General features: G+C 40.6%; 1 protein-coding gene across 1 annotated transcript in view; it reads left to right on the top strand.

The window, feature by feature from the left end:
• Positions 1 to 9,363: 9,363 nt before the first annotated feature.
• The window catches only part of ATP8B4 (ATPase phospholipid transporting 8B4 (putative)), a 246,914-nt gene continuing 237,968 nt past the window's right edge, over positions 9,364 to 18,309 (top strand). The window contains exon 1 of the mRNA XM_087859264.1: positions 9,364 to 9,734. The gene's annotated coding sequence lies outside the window, so the exon portion shown is untranslated. The remainder of the gene's footprint in view (positions 9,735 to 18,309) is intronic.

Raw genomic sequence — 18,309 nt, 5'->3', positions numbered from 1 at the left:
CTGCTGAAGAGTCACTGAGGAGAATTCTTCGCCGAGCCTGGGAAAGGGGTTCTGGAATCTACCCTACCTCATCAGAGCAGTTCCACCTATGTCTCTTTTACTTATTGGACTTCCATGTAGACCTCACATGAGCCAAGTTTTCCAAAACATTTTCTTTTAAATCCTGTAGCCCATGAGGATCTATCTCTTATCCTGAACTTAGAAACCCACCACACAGCTTGGCTTTTGATTTTGTGTCTGTTAGTTTTGCCTTTCCCAAATAGAATTCAGCTCTCCAGAATGAAGTTATGGAAAAGAGCATGAGACTTGAAGTCAGAGGACCTAGGTTCAAGTCCTTATCCATCACATATTGGCTGACATATTGGCTGACACAACTCACTTAATGTTACCAGAAAATGCTGATGCTGGTACCTTGTGTTAATTTTGTGGGCCTTGAGGTACTGAACGCATAGGGGCTATAGTTGGCAAAGATGTATAAGTTATGAAGCCTGCCATTTTGTGACATTACTTAGTACAAATAGGAATTTTGTGATTGGCTTATTCAATGGCTTATGAGAAGGTTTGTCTCCAACTGTGTTGTCTTCCATGAATCAATCACATTTCTTGAAACAAGGGGTGCCTACTATCCTGAGGAATAACCAGCCTGGATGGCATTTGGGTACGGGTGTACGGGATGTGTAGGTATTCGGAGAGGGAAATGGTAAGAGGTCAGTGGGGATGGCATATGCTGAGATTGGCCCTTCTTTTGGAGAAGCAAAGGAGAGGAGAGACGGGGGACAATGGGTTGTTGGTATCAGACACGAGGGAGCAGGGCTCCCCCTCTTCTTTTTTTGGCATCCCGGTTGTGCTTACTAACTACACAACCAAGACAAAATACAATGTGAAAAAAAGGTGTTTGTGTTCCCTAGTCCTAACCAGAACGCCTTTGATTTGGGGTGAAACTCTAACTGAGGAAAAAGTCCTAGTGAAATGATTAGTGCTTCTAGTGATGGTATGTGTGCTTCACAAGACTTTTTCCTGCTTATTGGACAGCCCTCTCTCCTTTCAGCATCCCATTACAAGCCACAACTCCCCTTTCCAGTCACTCTTCTCCGTCCCTGGATGTGTTGGTTAATTCTTTACTTTTTGGTTCCTTTGCTCTTATTTTACCTTCTCTTGAATTATCTTCTTGTCCAGTTCTTTTCTTTCTTTCTTTCTTTCTTTTTTTTTAATTGAAGTATAGTTGACACGCCATGTTTTTATTAGTTTCAGGTGTATCTTCTTGTCTGATTCTTAAATGTTAAAGTTTTTAGGGTTGTATCTTCACCTTTCTTCTGTCTTTCTCTATAGGTGGTCTCCCTGGTTCCTGTTGATGTTGAAGACTCCCCAGTCTCAGTGTGCAGCCCTAATCTCTCTCCTGAGTGCCGGATGTCATTTGATAATGGCACACAGAACACCTCCGGATGAATTCATTTCTTCAATCACTCATTTATTAATTTATTCAATTAGCATTTATTGAAAGTGTACTAGATACATACTACTTTACAGGGAAAAAGGCAGGGCGGATATTATTCTCATTTTCAGATGAGTGAATTAAGATTCAGGGAAGTCAACCAATATGCTGAAGGTCATACACAGCAAGTAAGTTAATTGTGGAGCAGGGACTATAACCTGTTTTTCAATTCATAGTTAGGTGTCATGGGTGAATGATGCATCCTCCTCCATCCCCGTCCCCCAATATTTACTCAGTAGTGCCGCAGCATCTGTGAACGTGACCCTATTTGGGAAAAAGATCTTTCAGATGTAATTAACTTAAGGATCTTGAGATGAGATCACCTGCACTAGCATGGGCCTTAAATCCAATGACAAGTGTCTCTAGAAGAGAAAGGAAGGGAGGAAGAGACACAGAGGAGAGGGGGATGTGAAAATGGAGGCAGAGATGGGAGTGATGCCTCTGTAACCCAAGGAATGCCAAAGATTGTAGGCAGCCACTGGGTGACAGAGAGGGCTAGAAAGGATTCTCTCCCAGATCCTTCAGGAGGAACCAGTCCTGCCCACCTTGGTTCTGAACTTCTCTCCTCCAGAACTGTGAGAGAATAAATTTCTGTTGTCTTAGCCAATGAGTTTGTGGTAATTTGTCACAGTAGCCCTATATACTAAGCCACATTGTGTTTCGCCTAAATTAGGATTCTTACCTCAGGACTGGGCAGCACAGTGGGTCCAAAAGTCCAGCAGTTGACAAAAGAGAAAAAAGATCTGAAGTAAGCCCTACTGAGTTTACTGGAACAATAAGAATCCTCATGTAATAGGCCTCACGGAAAGTAAAATTGTGGTCTGGGAGTCTGGTTTCCCACGCAGTCTGGGGTCATTTTATTGACCCCAGAATCTAAAACTCATAGATCATTTGCTATCATGGTGATTCAACTCTACTCTCTCCCCGTTTTGTAGTTCCGGCCACAATTTCCCCCCTCAGTTCTGTAAATTATTTCTCCTGCCTGTCGCATGGATTCTGTTTAAAATCATGACTTCTGTTGCCTAATGACATGTGATTACTTCCTTCTCCTTGCACATCTTTCACCATTGGCTCCCTTCTTGCTCAAATTATATTCCCAATTTTCTAGCTCATATTCTTGAGTAGATCTGGTAGCCCAAACAAATTGCCCATAAACACGACCATATAGAATTCTTAAATATCCAGGGTCTGCTCTCCAGCCTATAGATTACTGCAGTCAAGTAAGGTGCACAGTCCTGGTCCAATTAGCTGTGTGTATTTGGGGATACACGTGGAGGTGGGAATAGAGAGGGGGATGGAGTCTCCTCATTCAATCCATAAACATGGTCACTGTACTTAAGTCTTACTCACTAGTAGATACTTGGCATTTTTCCTCTAAAGGGACTATGGGCACGGCAAAACACATTAATTAGCTTGTCTTATCTTTCTCTTCTGTTTATTTCAAATTGTCATGTCTCCATTGAGTTCTTCTGGCTACTACATACAGCAGTTGTGGAAAATTAACTTCTTTGAACTAATCAATTGTAATTCATAATTTAGCGTTTACTTACATGGCAAGATTATTTGTGTAGATTCAGGTTTTTGTCTTATGTCACAGTCCTTCTGCCTGAAGAGCTTCCTCTAACATTTCTTGAATTGTAGATATCATAACAATAAATTATTTCAGCTTTAGTTTTTCTGAAAAAGTCTTTAGTTAAGCTTCATTTTTGAATGGTATTTTCCCTGGGTAAAGAATGCTGGAATGACAGTTTTATTCTCTGGTACTTTCAAGATGCTGCTTTCTTGTCTTCTGGCTTGCATTGTTTCTGACTGCTGTAATTCCTAACTCTGTTTCTTTGTATGTAGTTTATTATTTTTTTCTGGATAGCTTCAAGATTTTCTCTTTATTTTTGGTTTTCAGCAGTTAGACTAGGGGTGTGTAGAGGGTTTGTTTAATTTATCCCGTCTGGGATTCTATGAACTTTTGGTCTATGGCTTGATGTCTTTTATAATTTTGGAAAATTTCTTGGTCATTATCTCTTCAAATATTTCTTCTGCCTTATTTTCTGTCCTCCCCTTCTTTCCTTCCTTCCTTCCTTCCTTCCTTCCTTCCTTCCTTCCTTCCTTCCTTCCTTCCTTCCTTCCTCCTTTCCTATGACTCCAATTATTCATATATTGGGCCATTTGATATTGTAACGGTTTTTGGATGCACAATTTTTTTTTCACTGTTTTTTTCTTTGTGTTTCAGTTTGGATAATTCCTTGACCTATCTTCAAATTTTACTGAATTTTTTCCCTCGGCTGTAATAAGCCTATCTAAACAATTCTTTGTTTTTGTTATTGTGTTTTTTATTTCTAGCACTTCCATTTGACTCTTTCTTGTAGTTTTCATTTCTGCTGATATTCCCCATCTGCTCATACATTAAAAAAAAAAAATGGCGGTTACTCTAAAGACCTCCTCCCTATAGTTCTTTCCTACTCACACGTATGGACTCTGTTATGATCAAAGAGTTCTTCAAAGCTTAATGCACACACACATACCCCTACCCCCCCACACACCTGACTTTTGTTTCATTATAATGTTAGTCATAGTAATTGTGTCTGGTCCTATTTCTTCAAGACAGAGGAGGTCATTTATCTAAGGTAAGTTCACACTCACTGGTGATGCTAGAATATCCTTTTTATCTTCTAGTTTGTAGCTTGCTCTTTGTGTCAACCATGTTTCATTCTTACAGTGTGACCCAGATAATATATAGGGAACTTCTGAGCACCAAGACAGATGTAGCCAGTCAATCATAGCATTCTCTCTGGTTGAGCCTGGGCATATATCAGAATCTTTTTTTTTTTTTTTTTTTAACACAGTGCTCTAAGCTGCCACGACCAAATAATCAGATTTGACTTCTGAGATTAGTTCTGTTTATCATCTCTGTAGTATTGATCTATGGTTGAACAATAGAATTACCAGGGAAGCTTTAAAAATCACATGTCATATTGTTACTTTTTAAGATGCACTTATATTTTTGAGATACACACTAAAATATTTATGGATGAGATCCTGTTGGACCATTTCAGAGATAGTTGTAGACATTATGATATTTTATTCCTCAATACTTCAGCCTGTATCTCATAAAAAACAAGAGCATTCTGGGGCGCCTGGGTGGCCCAGCAGTTAAGCGTCTGCCTTCAGCTCAGGGCGTGATCCCGGCGTTGTGGGATCGAGCCCCACATCAGGCTCTTCCGCTGGGAGCCTGCTTCTTCCTCTCCCACTCCCCCTGCTTGTGTTCCCTCTCTCGCTGGCTGTCTCTATCTCTGTCGAATAAATAAATAAAATCTTTAAAAAAAAAAAAAACAAGAGCATTCTCTAGTCTAGCTAAAATAGAGTTATAACACTTGGGAAATTTAAAATTGATACAATTCTTTCACCGAATATATTTAATATTATCACCTAATATGAGACTTTATTCAAATATCCCCAGTTGTCTCAATAATACCTTTTATAGAACTTTTTAATAATCCAAGAGACAATCAAGGATTACACCCGTTGTTGTTAATTATCTGTCTCTTTCATTTCCTTTAATCGAGAACAGCTCTCCAGCCTTTTTAGTCTTTTATGACATTGAAATTTTTGGAGTCCAGAACAGGTATTTTGTAGAATGTTCTTCAGTTTGGGTTTACTTGATGTTTCCTCAAGATTAGAGTCAGGTCATGCAGCTTTGGCAGGAATACCATAGAAGTGATTTGTATCCTTCTTGGTGTGTCATATCAAGGGGCACATGCTGTCAGATTGTCCCATTATTGCTTATATTAAGTTTGATCCCTTAGTCAAAGTGCTAATTGCAGTATTCATTGTAAAGCTGTATTTTTATTTGTAATTCATACATAGTTTTGGAGCAATACTTTCAGATTATATAAATATTCTTTTTATTATTATTTTTTTTATTTTTAAAGATTTTATTTATTCGACAGAGATAGAGACAGCCAGCGAGAGAGGGAACACAAGCAGGGGGAGTGGGAGAGGAAGAAGCAGGCTCATAGCAGAAGAGCCTGATGTGGGGCTCGATCCCAGATCGCCGGGATCACGCCCTGAGCCGAAGGCAGACGCTCAACCGCTATGCCACCCAGGCGCCCCATAAATATTCTTTTAATGCCCCAGTTTTTTACTGAATGATTTTAGTACACTTTGATGATTCTGGTCTGAATCTATTATTCTTATGGTGGTTCTAAAATGATGATTTTCTATTTCTATCATTCCTTCCACAAGCATTTGTTGGTATCCTTTCTTTTCTTTTCCTCTCTCTTTAAGGATGGGTATACACTCATGGATTTTAATTTTTAATTAACTTATTTTTTGGTGTCTAGTTTTTGTGTTTTTTTTAAGTGTTTTACTTTAATTCCAGTAGAGTTAACACACAGTGTTATATTACTCCCAGGTGTACAATATAGTGATTCAGTAATTCTATACATTATTCAGTGCTCATCATGAGAAGTGTACTCTTACTTCCCTTTAATATTTCACCCATCCTTCCCCATTTCCCCTCTGATATGCTCTATTTTAAATGCATACCATCAGTTAAAGTTTTTTTTTTTTCCAACAAGAACATTTTTACTGGAAGCATACTTCAGAATACATGGTTCTAAAGATATATACACACACACACACACACACACACACACACACACACACACACATTGCAGGGGTGCTTGGGTGGCTCAGCCAGTTGAGCAGCTGACTCTTGATTTCAGCTCAGGTCATGATCTCAGGGTCGTGGGATTGAGCCCTGCATTAGGCTCCCTGCTTAGCAGGGAGTCTGCTTCTCCCTCTCCCTCTGCCACTCCCCCTGCTTCTGTTCTCTTGCTCTCTCTCTGTCAAATAAATAAATAAAATCTTAAAAAAAAAAATCCACCCAAGAAAAATAAAATGCACATTTTCTTCAAGTACACACAGAAGAATCCCCTGGTTAAATCACATAAAAAGAGGGATGCCTGGCTGGCTCAGTCAGTTGGGTATCTGCGTTCTGCTCAGGTCATGATCCCAGAGTCCTGGTATTAGAGTCCTGCATCGGGCTCCTTGCTCAGTGGGGAGCCTGCTTCTCCCTCTGCCTCTGCCTGTTGATCCCACTGCTTGGCGGTCTCTCTCTCTCTGACAAAATAAATAAATAAAATCTTTTAAAAAATCACATAAAAAGAGACATAACAAATATTACAAATTTATGAAGACTGAAATAATTCCAAATATGTTTTCCAACCATAATGGTGCAAAACTAAAGATTAATAACACAAAGCTGGAAAATCTATAATGTAGATGTTAAGTATTTAATACATAAAAATTAACACATTACGGCACAAGAAATGGGCCAAATAAGAAATCAAACAACAAATCAAAATATGTCTCAAAGCAAAAGAAAAAGAAAACACAATATTCCAAAACCTATGGGATGCAGCAAAAGCAGATGTTGGAGTGAAATTTATGCTATAAATGCTTGTATTAAGAAAAAAGTTCAAATAGACAACATTACACCATAAGGAACTAGAAAAAGAAGAAACTTAGCTGAAATCTAGTTGAGAAAGAAAATAACAAAGGAAAATCAGAAATAAATGAAATAGGGACCAGATTAAATAATAACACGACATTGAAAGAAATGACCAGTTTTTCCAAAAACTAAAATTGGCAATCCTTTAACTACATTAAGAAAAAAAAAAAAGATTTCAAGGAAGTTCCTAATGACTGACAATTTTCTATTCTGGGGTACCAGTGAGGTGCTTGAGGGCACCTATGATAGAAAGAAGGAGAAACAGAAAAGAATGGATGAGGAGAGTGGTGGAGGAGAAGATGGGGAGAAAAATTGGCGTTGAAAAAGCATTTATTTCACGTTTAGCAAAATTTCCACTAGATGGCAGTAACATCCCAGGAATAAGGTCCCTAAGTGTTCTGGGGAAGAGAGAAACCTACTTGTAAGGAGCTTGCCCAAGTACAATCTCTCTTCTCCTCCAGAATCTTTTAAATGGATTTACTCTTCAGATCATACCAACTTAACTTTTAAAATCTGATTCTCAACACTGTTTATCCCTCAGTAATCTAATCTTATTCCAGAAAAAAAAAAAGAAAAAAGGGACTCTGACCCTGAGTCAATCATAGATGATCTCAAATCAGGTAAGAATGCTATGAACAGCAAATATTAAAAATAATTTTAGGATTCAGTAAAATGTGTTTTTAAACCTAAAGTTAGTTAAGACTTCTTTATTGAAAATATCCTAACTTCTTTATTCTTAGTTCAATTTTGTTTGATCCTGATTTTAAAAACAAGTAAAAAAATAGACAAAATTGAAAAGTAAATTAAATAGCAAGATTTATTCTCGGATTAGGAACTGGCAGTTATTTTTAGAAATTATATAGGTAACACCATACCCCTGATTAATTCAGCAGCTCTTGCAAAAAGTACTATTTAATAATGGTCGTGGCATTTCCTGCTCCTGTTAGGATAGAGATACTAAGTCTCTCCCGTTGGCAGGCTCTTCCCAGCAGCTAGGCAGGTCTATAATCAGTCTTCCTGCCAAAAGCCACGTATTTGGGGGAGTGGGAAGAAGCCTGGAACCTGCAAGCCAGGTGCCGCAGGATTCCCTGCTCTTCATCCTGTTCTTTTGATGTCTCCCACTTTCTAGCTGGCTGCTGAGGTACACGCATGGATTTATGGTAGCACTGGGCTGGGCTGGGACATGAGAGATCCTAATTTGAGGAAGTGATAATACAATATCCAGAAGTGACCTTACAAGGCTAAGCACCACATTCACTAGTTTAATATGACATGAAGCACACTGTTTTCACAGGTGTAGAGGAGAGGACTGATTGCATCCACTAGGACTAGTCAGGCTTCCAGGAATAGGTGAGCTTTGAGAAATTGATGAAGGAAAAGTGTACATGAGTTGGTAGTTGGGGAAAGTAGACCGGGTAGCTGGGGGAAATATATAAGAAAACATGGATAATTGCAAATCATGCCATTTCCATCATAGCATTCTTCTGTAATGGAATGAAGGAAAACATGACTTAATACTGAATGCAAAAATCTATCACGTTCACTAGGATTATTTGAGAATCTTTTGCTTTTCTTTCCTCCTTGGTCTACGAGCAACATCGTATTATAGGCTTTCCTACTAGCTGTATAAGTGATTCGTCCACTGCGTTTACTGTGTATTTACCTTTACCAGCAAGAGTTATACTTTCATGTGTTTCTTGTTACCAATTAACAACTTTTCTTTTCAGCTTAAAGTCCCTTTCACATTTCTTACAAGGCCAGTTTAGTGGTGATGAACTCCTTTAGCTTTTGTTTGGAAAAATCTTCATCTCTCCTTCCATTCTGAACAGCTTGCTGGATAGAGTATTGGAGTAGGAAGTTTTTTCTTTCAACACTTTGAATATATTGTGCCCCTCCCTTCAGGCCTGTAAAATTTCTGCTGAAAAATCTTCTAATAGTCCTTTGGGGGCTCCCTTGTATGTAATAAGTTGTTTTTTTCTTGCCGCTTTTAAGACAATAAGATGTGTGCAGAGGCTCCCTTCCAGGAAATACTGGAGTAGCAGCGGGAGAGCATCTAGACTGCGCCTGCAGGAAAAGAGGGGGGAAGAACAATGACAAAAAAATGTCTAGCGTTAAAAAAAAAGATGGCACCCACTGGCTACAGCAAAGCAGAGGTGAAGCGTAGGCCAGCCAGCAGGCCCCTAGATGCTGCTAAATGAGATACCTGGCGGTCAGTCTTCCGAAAGCACGTGAGCCTCGTTCACAGCCTCTGCGCTACGTGGGGGCAGGTGAGTCCGGGGGCGTGGCTATTTAAGAGCGGCTCTCAGCTGGTTAGAGCCTTGTGTGTTTCCAGGCTTGCGTCTCAGGAGCAGGTCTTAAAAGCTGGGGTGCCTGATGTAGCGTTCCCAAGCCTTTCACTCCTCAGGGAGAAGCTCCGGGTTTCGAGTTCGCTCCTGATTGTGCCTCACGCCTCGGGGGATGGACTTCTGGCTCTCGAGATTGTGTTCAGCCTCTCCTGGGCGCTTTACTGTGGGCTTTCTCTTGTCTGCCTGACGGGAAGGGGTCGCTCAGACAGTGTGTAGGCTTTTATCAGAGAAAGTTGCAGCTGCATATCTAGTGTGACTGGGGGAAGGTGAGCCCAGGATCCTCCAACACCGCCATCTTGATTTGGAACTTTCCTCTCAGCTCTTTTCCCTCAAAGTTGCTACCTGCCTCACTGATGGGAATCAAGACCCACGGCCAAGCCTCATGCCGGTAAGATATTGAAGAGTCTGGAATATTTATCTTTCCCCCAAGTTTGTTGCCTCTTGTTTTCCTTCTTCGTAGTAATCATTGGTTGACATCCCTTAAAAGAGAAAGGGCTGGTGTGCTTATCTACAGGGACAGCAAAGCAGGAAGAAGAAAAAATCTTGGGAAGGAGGGGAGAACCACAAGGGTTGGGGTAGGTGGAGGCAGCTTTAAAAAAAAAAAAAAGAACAGAGTGAAGTGGGCCTAGGAGCAGGTGTGGGCAATAGTATTTCAGGGCTCACAGATAGAGGGGTGGGACTATCTGACCCACAGGTGCTTCCGTGGTAGGGTTCTAGAAGGTACTGGTGGCTTTTCGCTCTTTGGAGGACAGTCTAATAGTTGTTTGAGAGAGGTCCGTACTCTTTTTTTTTTTTTTAAAGATTTTATTTATTTATTCGACAGAGATAGAGACAGCCAGCGAGAGAGGGAACACAAGCAGGGGGAGTGGGAGAGGAAGAAGCAGGCTCATAGCGGAAGAGCCTGATGTGGGGCTCGATCCCAGAACGCCAGGATCACGCCCTGAGCCGAAGGCAGACGCTTAACCGCTGTGCCACCCAGGCGCCCCAGAGGTCCGTACTCTTGTAAAACATTCTCAGTACTTGCCAAAGCTGTTTGCATGTTAGACTCCCCTCAGGAACTTTCGTACAGATCCCCCAGTCCGTCCCCAGAACTACAGAAGCAGAATCTCCAGGAGGAGGCCGCAAACGTCTCTATATTTTAAAAAGTTCCCCTGTTGGTTCTCTGGCAATTTATTCAGGTGGATATTTAGGAACCGCTGCTCTAAACATGTTAAAATTTATGTGTAAGTAATTTCCCCCAGAGAACAGGGTGTTCTATTTGAAGTTTAGTAATTAGAATAAATGAAATCATGTTATGACTTTAACACATGATGAATATTGATCTGTGGCAAATAACATTTACTGAATAATGACACTTCTAGCACTTTTAAATCTTCCCACATGCTTTCTTATCTTTATCGTCATAACTACTCCACAAGATAACCAACCAACCAACCAAGGACTAGTTAATGAGCTCCTAGTGTTGATTGGGAACAGTGTTGGGTAGACAGGAATAGGATTATTTCTCCCACATTACACATTAGGAAATGAATTGTAAGTGACCTAACCAATGTCCCAAGGCCAATGGTTAGAAGAGTCAGGAGTCAGGACCTGCAGTGACCCAGCCTGGCTCCTCACATACTGGGCTTTGCTTCTTGGAAGCTTGTGTGTTGACCATGTTGTCGTGGTCATCCTGGGTGATCTCCTGGAGATCAGTTAGGACTCCGTGTATTCATCTTTCTTACCCATTTGTCCTCTTTCTGTTGTATTCAAGTTCTCAATTACACAGGAAAACTAATTTTTCCAATCGGCAATGGGCTCATCTCCTTTTCCTTCTAGGCTTTTAGAACAAATCTGTAACAGCTGACTGTAGCCTCAACTTTCTCTTAGTCGTTATAGTCATTCTTTCCTCTCCTCTTCACCCAAATAACTCTAAGTTAGGTCACACAATTCCCCTACACAGTTAATCAGAATTTTACTTTCTTCATGCACTTCTTTCCCCACAGCTGCACTCTGCCTGTCCTCCAAGTCCTCCCATCTTTCTTCAGCCCCTCCTTTTTCTTCCTATTCTTTCAGTTTCTGCATTCATCCTGCCCACAAGTGGGTGGCTTCTACTCTCCGTATTCAGTCCTACTCTACACAGTTTCCAATGAAGAATTCTCTTCACCTGGTCACTGTCCAATCCCAAAGGGTGCATAAGCTCTTTAAAGCTTGTGCTATTAGGTCTAAACTGTAACCTTTTGATTGTTAATACCCTCAAACGGTAGTCCTTTTATTCACTGAACTCAGGGTTTGCAACCTTGTCAAGCAACCTTCCCACTCCTTCCAGGTGGATAGATTTGACACTTTCTGCCATGATGCCCACCTTATGCAGAATTTCCTTCTTCTTACTTCTTGCTGAGTGATGTCCCCGAGCGGCAAACTCCTCTCCTGAAAGCAGTGTGGAGTTGAGATGAGGCATAGCCTTTGGTCTCAGATGGACGCTGGTTTAAATTTTTCTTCTATTGACAAGCTATGTTACATGGGGAGAGCTACTAACCTCCATTTTCTCATCTTTAAAAGGAGGATATCCCCTCTTTTGCAAGTTTATGGTGAAGATCCGAGATAACTTATGTAACTGGTACAATGACTAGCCCACAGTGGACACAGATTAAGGCTAGCTGCTGCTAGTATTACTAGTGTAGCATTACCGCTACACTAAGAACAACTAGCAATCATTCCTCTCGCCTGAGTCCCTCCCTGGACAAAGTAGTAATTGGTAATTTTTTTTCATATTTTCCATTTACATTATTTAGCATGCATATAATTTTGCTTTGTGAATTTTAAAAATATTTCAGTACATATTTGTGAATAAATCACTTTCTCAAATAGGCTGTGTTTTAAATGCTGTTAGCCTTTTATTGGAGTTTAGGACAGTTCAATATATAGTGGGTGACTCAATGTAACTTTGTTTACATTGATAACTCATAATAATATTTTTCTCTACACTGTCTCAGGTCTTGAATTTGGAGGTACTTTGAGGGTCTGTAAGCTCTCTTTAGTTCCCCACACTCAGAACTAGAGCTCTGTTGGTATGAAAAGGGGCCAGAAAAGGAGGAGCCAGGACCTGGCAGATACATACAGGCTGTGAAGGGATGGGGCCCTTGCCTGGTGGAAGATCCAGCTCCAGCGAGTGGGGAGAGTGGAACTAGTAGGGAGGAAATCAGCATGATTCAGAAGCCTGAGGACATTCAGGGACTGCACTTCAATCCCCAGAGGAGGGGGAATTCTCTGATAAGAACAAGGTGGAGCCTTGCCCCTGCTCCTGATTTTTCAGTGGGTGCGTTCCAGATAGAGGCACAAGAGGCTGAGCATGGGAGAGAAAGTTACCTGTCTTCTCAGGCACCTAGAGGTCAGGGAATGAGACTGAAATCTCCAACCCGTCTAATCTCATGGTTGATTCCACTAGCAACCAGCCCCATCCTTAAATGCTTTCCAAAAGTTGCCTTATTAACATAAAAAATGACACCTTCATTTCTCTCTCCACTTCAGAAATTCCAGGGGTTTTAAAAGTTCTATGGTAGGTATGGGGATGAAGACAAAAATTTTTTTAATTATAAATCACAATCTCATGGGTACAAAATTTATTGAGCACCAACAACTTGCTAGGCATTGTGCTAGGTACTGGGGATAAAATCATGAATGAGATAGTTGCAGTCTCTGTTCTCAGGAAGTTGAGTTTTAAGGAGAACACAGACATCATTAAACAAAAACTAAAAGCAATTAAAGAGTTACAAGTGTACAGGATGCTGCAGAAATGTAAGAGCCCTCAAGCTTAGTTTCAGTAAGACAAAGGAGTCACAACATCCTGCTGTGCAGATAAACTCCCAGACTCAAGGTAAAATGTGATTTCTAACAAAACAGCTTTATTTAGAACATAGTTAATGAAGTTACTTCCCCTAATATGTGTAGTCTATGATAATCAGTGAATTTTCTCGAGTATAAATTTGAGGTTTTGTAAGATAATGTTTAACAGTGAAAAGTACCTAGTACTGGAACTATTAGATTCAGTCTGATACATCAAAGTCACTCCAAGTCATCTACAGAATGGACACATTTAATTATGTTATTTATTCATATAATTTCTCCCATACCAGCAGTTGAGTTCTGGTCATCTGTACTTTGGCTTTTTTTTTTTTTTTTTTTTTTTTTTAGATTTTATTTGAGAGAGCAAAAGAGCACACGAACATATGCGAGTGGGAGGGTGGGTCGAGGGTGAGGGGGAGCGACAGGGGGAGGGGAAGGGAGAAACAGATTCCAAGCTGAGCAGGGAACCCATGCAGAGCTCAATCCCAGGACTGCAGGATCATGACCTGAGCTGAGGGCAGACGTTAAACTAACTGAGCCACCCAGGTGTCCCTGTATTTCGGCTTTTTTAAAAAAAAAAAAAAAAAAAAAAGGATTTACAGCACAGACTTCTCGGTAGATGGAGTGATGGTGGCAGTATGGGTGGGTATAAAAGGAGAAAAGGATAAAGTAGCTAGAAGGTGATGTTTTTATTAAAATCGTTTCTTTCTAATCTATGATTTGAAGGGATATTTGCAGTTAGTGAAATTTGGTCAACTTTACAAGATACACTTGTATTTGGTAGTTAATTCTTGACATTGTGCCTTCAATTTCAGTATCTGACACCCTTTTAGGTCCAGGTGTAGCTAACTGATGACTGAGTATATTTCATTCAGTTTTATATGTATCTGTGTTTGGACCAGGGATGCTCTGTCTCTTGCTAACCACGTACACATGTTCGTATACACGTTTGTTGCATGTCTCTGATCATTTCTAAGTGCACATTCCCAGCAATGGAAGGATTGAATCTCAAGGTATGCACATGTGTGAAGCGTTTGATAAACTGCCAGACTGAGTTCCAGAAAGGTGTGTCAGTCTACCCTCTCTCTACCACTGTATGAGAGAGGCTGTCCCGGTGTGCCTTACAGATTGTGGAAGGATGAAAATGTGATAGGTTCTCTCAGCCAGCTGCTAGAGCAATACTAAGATGATCATTATGGTTGGCAGGTTGTGCTCACAGCTTTTACCAAAATGTTAATTGAGTTGATTAGTGGGACTCTGGTGAAAGAGAAGCTGAGCAGAAGCTCTTGAAATCTTGTCACCAGGTGTGGTACAGGGGAAAGATCATTAAAGTGGCAGTTAGGAAGCCTGGGTTGTGGAATTAATAAATGGCGGATTCTGTCCACTCCCCTCTTTGACTACCATTTGTGTCTGAGATGGTGTTCCTCCCACCTCTAACCCTGTATATGGCTGTAAAGGTCTGCGTGTCACTTCATAACAGAAGCATGGTGAGTATTGTTAATGAGAGAGAGACAGCAGATGCCTCACCGTGAGGAAAGACACAAATGAGACTCTTCCTGTGCCCCAGTTGTTCTGCATTTCCTGGCAATATGCACTGTTGTCCTCAGTGACAGTGATTCAGATCTCATCCCAAGGGTACATTCAGTTTGAGAAGCTTCCAATAACTGCAGGAAAATGTGGCGGTTAGTTAATCAGATGTTTAAATGTCACTCGGTGATTGATTACTCATGAGTCCTAATGACGCATTATGCTGCCCAGCATTCAAAGGACACAATGGCTCTCCTCAGCCAGCACTGTACAGAAAGATAGATACATAACTCGTGATCCCTTGGGATGAGTCCTCCCAGAAAATTCTGGCTAACAGGGAATCTAGGCATCTCCCAAAATGTTTTTTTTGTTTTGTTTTGTTTTGTTTTGTTTTTAAGAAAAGTTTGCTCACTGATTGGTAAGCGCCAGGGATTTGGGGCATTGAATTTGTGTAGCCCATGGGCTGGCATGTGATAGGTCCTTATTGGATGAATGAAACATAGAGAATGAATGGAAAAGTGTTCAGAGAAGATAGACATTGTATCAGTGCTAACACAGTGCTTGATTCTGTGGCTGTAATAAGTATGAGAACCCTCTTGCACAACGCCTGATGCAGGGGAGAACATCAATATTAAAAGTGCTCCAGTAAAGTATAAACAAAAGCTGTGGGGATACAGAATTGAGAACCCCAACAAGAAAATTTTTATTGGTTCTTAAGGGCTAACCCCTGATGTGGAAAGAAGTGCTTTAATTTCTCCTGTCCAATGTTTCAGTTAGGGTAATAAAATATTTCGTGAGTACATATTTTATTTCATCCTCATAGCTTGATGAGGTAGGTGCTGTTATTACCCCCATTTTACAGATACGGCAACTGAGACACATAGGGAAATTATCCAGTGCTTTTCAACTACAAGGTGGTGGAGCCAGTCTTCACCTACAGGCAAGCTGGACTCCAGAGTCCCTGCTCTCACACTCACGTGACCCGGGCTCTTTAGACCCACAGGCCCGTTCTGTATTCTCAGTACAATATCACAAGGATAATTCCCCAAATGAGACATCTGGTCACTTTGAAAAAAGAGAAAGGGAAGGAAGTGAACTCATTTCTACTTACCAATTAAGCACTACTCATTTAGCAAAGGAAACAATTAGGATAAAATATCTTAATCATGGAAAAATCAAACAGCCCTTCCAAACCAACATTTACGCCACATTTGCTCCAGCCTGGCTTTACCCCTGTATGGGTGGTAGGCTGATTGGCTTTCTTCATTTTTCTCCTGGACATTTTGAGATTTTATAGACCTGCAGAATGCATTTTTGAAGTGCTTTTAATTTGAAATTTCTGCATAACACTCCTCCCTTTATTCCTTGCCATGATAAACATGCCCAGATAGCAAGTTTACAGAAGGTTGTGAGCTTTGAAGTCTTTGAAAATTATATGACAACGTTGTATATGTAATCACGGGTGAGAGCAAGCCAACATCTCCTTGAGTGCCAGACACACAGCCCCTATAAATCCCCAGCTCAGCAGAGAGTGGTGGTCCTGTTTACTTAAACTCCAGGATGGAATGGGCATGGTTAGCATCACAGTAATTGACACAATCGGGAGAGCCAAACAGATCTGCAGCTACTTGTTGTGTGCATTTAAATGCCATGCTTATATCAATAATTCAGAAGAAGAAATCTCCACACTCAAGGTTGGATGGAAAAAAAAAACAAAACAAGCAGCTTCACCTTTCATTGAAATGTGCATGAGAGAATTATTAAATGTCTGGCGACTTTACAGTTTATTTGTGGAGAGATAAGGATTTATCAGTGAGAATTTGCACTTTTTTGGAGGCCCTTTGAAGTTACATCTGTGTTCCCTTAATTGGACCAAAAGTTTCCCAGTCGGATACAAGAGGAGCCTAGGACATTTCTCTTTATGATGCTCTGCTCCGATGGCATCAGTATTTAGTTACAGTTTTATGTATGTCAGGTTTCAATTATGATGACCTATGAAAACATGTCTACGGAGGTAGACCCCAATTCATTACTTAGCAGAAGTATCTACTTACTGTGTTGCTAGATGAAGTCCCATGTGGAATTTGATTCTTGCACTTGGATATTCAATCGGTTTGCTCCCCACACTTTTGTAAAATTATACAAGCTCTGACCAGTTTGTTTTAAATTTGAAAGAATGTCTAGGACCTCAGATAAGTGTGCACTGCAAAGGTTACCTACCCAAAGCCATCTTGATGGACAGATGTGATATGTCAAATGTTCTGGGTGTTCAAACGATTCCCACAAACCACAGTGAAAATGATTCACGGAAACAGGGTTAAAATTAAAGGCTCTCTGAAGCGTGACACCATCAAGTGATGGTGGAGTGATTAAAGATTGCTAGCAATAGGGAAAGACTACTCAGAATATTGACAGGTAAAATCCAAATGAACTCTAGAGTGCCTCCTTGATCAACTTACAAGTTTAGAATTTGTCACACTTAATATTGAATGCAGATGAAACTAAGATAGTTTGGAAATGAATATGTCGTAACTATACCTCAAAAAGAGAAAATATAGCTTTCAGATTTCAACCAGCTAAAGGATGAAGAGTGGGAACATAAAACCTTTAAAACTTTCTCTGAGGTTAGATTTTGAGGTTCTGAGTTAAGATTTAGTCATTATAGACCTCCTACCTGAACATTCAGTTATCTTGAAGGATCTGGTTAATGATGTGTAAGTTTTGTTTTACTGCAGTGAGAGTAAAAAGAACTTTATAAGGTACTGGAATGCTATTCTCTTTCTTTACCTAATTGTATTGAGCTAGAATTTATATTTCTAGCATATCAGTGGGGAATCAGACACATGTAGACTTTGGGGGTGAATAAATTCACACCAGCTCCTATATAGAATGAAAGGAAGCGCCGTCATACAGGAGCAGAAATAGTAGACAGGGTAGGGCACATAGATTCTAGAATGAGACTGCCAGGTTCAAATTCCAGTTCTGACACCTTCTAGCCCTGCAGCTTTATGAAATTTCCTTAACCTTTGCTTCTCTGATTCCTTATTTACAAAAAGGCTTATGTCATAGTATTGTTGTAAGAAAGAACTGAGTTACTCTGTGTAAAGCACTTAGAACATAGTAAGTACTGTTCAGTTCTTAGCTCTTACCCATCATTATTTTTATGGAATGTTGGACATTATTAGTCTGAGATTCTTCCAGATGAAGAAGCTGAGACCCAAAGAGGTTGAGTGACTTGTAAGATCATCCAGAAGCTCCTCAGAGCCTGGGTAATCTCATCACAGGTGTGCTGTACTGTTATATTCTGTGCTAGGTCCCGGGTGGAACATTGAGTTGCCACCCTCAGGTAGTGGAAGCCCAGACAAGTGGACAGGTGGAGATTACAGTAAGGCAAGTAATGTGCCATGATGCGAAAGTGCAGCGTCTTATAGGAGCTCGGTGGAGCTCCAGATTTCTTAGAGTCTCCAAACGGGGTTCCCAGGGGCAATGATATGCAGGTAAAACCTTAAAGATGTGGCCTTAGGGGCGCCTGGGTGGCGCAGTCGTTAAGCGTCTGCCTTCGGCTCAGGGCGTGATCCCGGTGTTATGGGATCGAGCCCCACATCAGGCTC

The sequence above is a fragment of the Ursus americanus genome, chromosome 36 (assembly GCF_024610735.1).
Source record: "Ursus americanus isolate L20-20 chromosome 36, mUrsAme1.1.p, whole genome shotgun sequence".
NCBI lineage: Eukaryota > Metazoa > Chordata > Mammalia > Carnivora > Ursidae > Ursus > Ursus americanus.
The sequence above is the reverse complement of the archived record's forward strand: the minus strand, read 5'-3'. Positions and strand labels throughout refer to the sequence as shown.